Here is a 3924-nt window from a genome sequence, read left to right on the forward strand (position 1 = left end):
AACAAATGTACAAATGTGCTTGGTATACAATGGGTGTATGTCTGGATTGTGATAAGAGTTGTACGAACCCCCAATAAAATGTTAAAAAGAAGAAAAATAATAACACCATTTCTTGTCACCAGTAATGATGTTCAAAACATTTCTGGGTCCCTTCAGAGCTCTTATTTCAAAGCACAGCATGTTTCCATGTAAGGCTCTTTTTGCTGGTCAGTCAGAACCCGAGGCACACATTTCACAGCGACCCATCTCATTACAAAATCTCAGCTGAGCTCCAAGATACCCCAGATAATGCCCCCCATCTCTACAATGGCCCGGTGTTAGTCTTTGAGCACAAGTGCATGGAATCTGTCAATGTTTTCATCCATTATGGAAGTTGATGGAGGTCCAGAGTGAAGTTTATCAATCAATGTTTCACCTTCTTAAAATGAGAAAACCACTCATACACTTGAGTTTTTCACATACCGCTGTCCTTATAAGTTGTGTTCGGCATCAGAGCCATTTCTGTGGCATTTTTTCCAAGCAAAACCAAAATTTCTGTTCTGTTAAACTGGCCATCACAAAAAATTAAAGTTTGAGCAAAATTGCTTTTACAAAAAAATTTGTTGTGAACATAGAGAACCTTCACATAAGACGCCACTGGGTGCACTAACTCAGTGAGTTATTTGATGCTCACCTAGTGGGAAAAATGCATACTATGAAAGCTGCTCCCAGTGGAACATTTTTATGGTTTCTTTGGGGGCACCTACGTGTGTGTGTGTGTGTGTGTGTGTGTGTGTGTCTAACACTCCAATTTCAGGGAAAAGAATTGTATCCTGAGATCAGCTAGGGAAAACAACATTCACCTACAAAGGTAAACCAACAAGAAAAAGCTTGGATTTCTCAACAGAAACCATGCAGCAAGAAGAATATTGAGTGACATATATACAATCCTGAAATGAAATAAACTCCCAATATCCTTCAATTAAAGGCAGAAATAAGGTATTTCCTGCACCCCCTCCCCCAATAAAGATGAAAAATAAAATAATGTATAAATATAAGACCAGTTTTACCCTCCCCCAACTCCCCCCAAATACTAATGGAAACAATATGGACAGAAAATCAAGAGCAACAGCAGACAACTGTGAGAGCAAGATGCAGAACAACACCAGCCAGACATCTATCCAATAGACAAAGCTCTGAAAAGAACTCAGAATAGACAAGTATTAGATATCAAATTTTTTAAAAATCAAGTATAAAAGAAAAGACAACACCAAACTGGATGTATCAAAGAATAAAATTGAATGTTAATGGATTAAGTATATCAATAAAGAAGTGGAGAGTAGCATAAGCTAATGTGGTGAAGAAAGCTGGTGGTGCCTGGCTATCAAAAGATATAGTATCTGGGGTCTCAAAGTCTTGAAGGTAAACAAGCGGCCATCAAGCTCAGAAACAGCAAAGCCCACATGGAAAAAGCACACCAATCTGTGTGATTACGAGGTGTTGAAGGGATGAGGTATCAGACATCGAAGAACAAAAAATCATATCATTGTGAATGAGGGAGCATGTGGAGTGGGGACCCCAAGCCCCTCTAGGCAACTGGACATCCCCTTACAGAAGGGTCACAGGGAGGAGACCACCCAGTCAGGGTGCAGTGTAGCAACAATGAAACATACAACTTCCCTCTAGTTCCTAAATGCATCCTCCCCACGCCCTGCCCCCCCAAACTATCATGATCACAAATCTACCTTACAAATCTGGTTAGACCAGAGGATGTACACTGGTATAGATAGGCACTGGAAACACAGGGAATCCAGGACGGATGATCCCTTCAGGACCAGTGGTGAGAGTGGCAATACCAGGAGGGTGGAGGGAAGGTGCGATAGAAAGGAGGAAGCAATTACAGGGATAAACATATAACCTCCTCCCTGGGCGACGGACAACAGAAAATTGGGTGAAGGGAGAAGTCAGACAGTATAAGATATGACAAAATAATAATTTATAAATTATAAAGGGCTCATGAGGAAGGGGGAGTGGGGAGGGATGGGAAAAACGAGGAGCTAATCCCAGGGGCTTAAGTGGAGAGCAACTGTTTTAAGAATGATGAGGGTAACAAATATACAAATGTGCTTCATACAATTGATATGTGTATGGATTGTGATAAGAGTTGTATGAAAAAAAAGAGTTGTATGAGCCCATGATAAAATGATTACATGAAAAAGAAGTGAAGATTAGCAATCTGGAGTGAAAATTGACTCGTGTATATGCAGCTTACTAGAGACAAAACTAAAGATCAAAGACAAAGAACTAAAAAAATCAAAGGATCAAGAAAAGTTGACCAAGCCAATGGCAGTCATAATAAAACAAGAGTGGTAGTATTAATTATTTTAAAATAGACTTCTAATGATATCATGAGCTATTAAAATGTACTCAACACAATAATTAAGGGAATAGTACATGGATTTTTAGCCATATTCAACATATACATTCCTAATTAAAGACCCTCCAAATATATCAATCATATTCTCACCAAGTTAGAGAAATTGATAGCACAACAATAATAGAAAATTTCAAAATACCATTCTCAAGAAAAGACACATCATAAGGGAAAAATTCAATAAAGAAACAGAAGAACGACACAACAGAGTCAACCACATCAACTTCTTAGACAGATACAGAGAACTACATGCAAAACAGTCAATGGCATTCTTGCCCAGCACAAATGGTACATATTCCAAAATAGACAACAAAACAACTTTAATAAAGTCAAAAACATCGAGAATCTACAGTCTATTTCCACCTACCTATAAATCAACACTAGATAGAACAAGGGCATAAAAATCAAGCACAAGGAAACTGAACAACATAGTATTTAAACAACTAAGTAATAAATAAAAGATGAAAATGCCTTGAAACAAATGAGAACAAAAACACAATATACCCAAACCTCTGAGAAACAACAATAACAGTTGTCAGAAGACACTACAATAAAAGAGGAGAAATCATAAATCAACACCTTAAGACAGCATGTTCAACAACCAAGGCAAAAGAAACAAAATAAAGCCTCACCCACTAAGAGAAGAGAAATCATAAAACTTAGGTCATAATACATGATTTGGAAAACAAGACAAAAAATAACTTGGTTCTTTGAAAGGGCTAACAAAAGTAATAGCACACTGGCGAGTTTAACCAATAAAGAACGAACGATACAAATATCTAGAATTAGAGATTAAAATTGTGACATCACAACAGATCCAACAAGAATTAAATGGACACTATAACCAACACACATACCCAAATTAATGCAAATTGACAGGATAAATCTCAACAGATGTATAACAACAGAAGAAATAAAGTGAGTTATCAAAAACTTTGAACCAAGAAAATTCCAGGACTAGGTCAAGTGACAGGATAATTCTATCAAGTATCCAGAGATGACCTGTCGTCAATTCTACAAACTACTCCTCAATATAGAAAAGGACACGGAATTATCAAACTCATTCTATAAAGCAAGAATGATCCTGATACCTAAACAAAGCAAAGCCTCCAGAAAAACAATATCCCTCATGAACATTACAGAAAAATTCTCAACAAAATCCTTAGCAATAAAATCCAAGATAGAACAAAACAATAATGATAACAATAAACCACGATCAATTAGAATTTGTAGTAGGTGAGCAAGGATGTTTCAACATTAGGAAAAACAATGTAAACCACCACATAAACTAGAAATGGAATGAGAATTTTATAATTATATAAATCACGCAGAAAGGGCCGCAGCATTAGAAAGGTTGAGAACCACTATCAGATTAAGCTACTGGCAGATCCCCTCTGGCCATGGACTAAGGTCTGGAACCTGTCCCTCTCTCTACCTTCACCTTCCTGTTGGTGAGCCCAGGTGAGACCTGCCGGAGTCCTGTGATGCTTCCAAGGGCCTTGGACACACAA

This window comes from Echinops telfairi, unplaced genomic scaffold (assembly GCF_000313985.2).
Source record: "Echinops telfairi isolate 266 unplaced genomic scaffold, ASM31398v2 ScPeMD7_7401;HRSCAF=8416, whole genome shotgun sequence".
Taxonomy (NCBI): domain Eukaryota; kingdom Metazoa; phylum Chordata; class Mammalia; order Afrosoricida; family Tenrecidae; genus Echinops; species Echinops telfairi.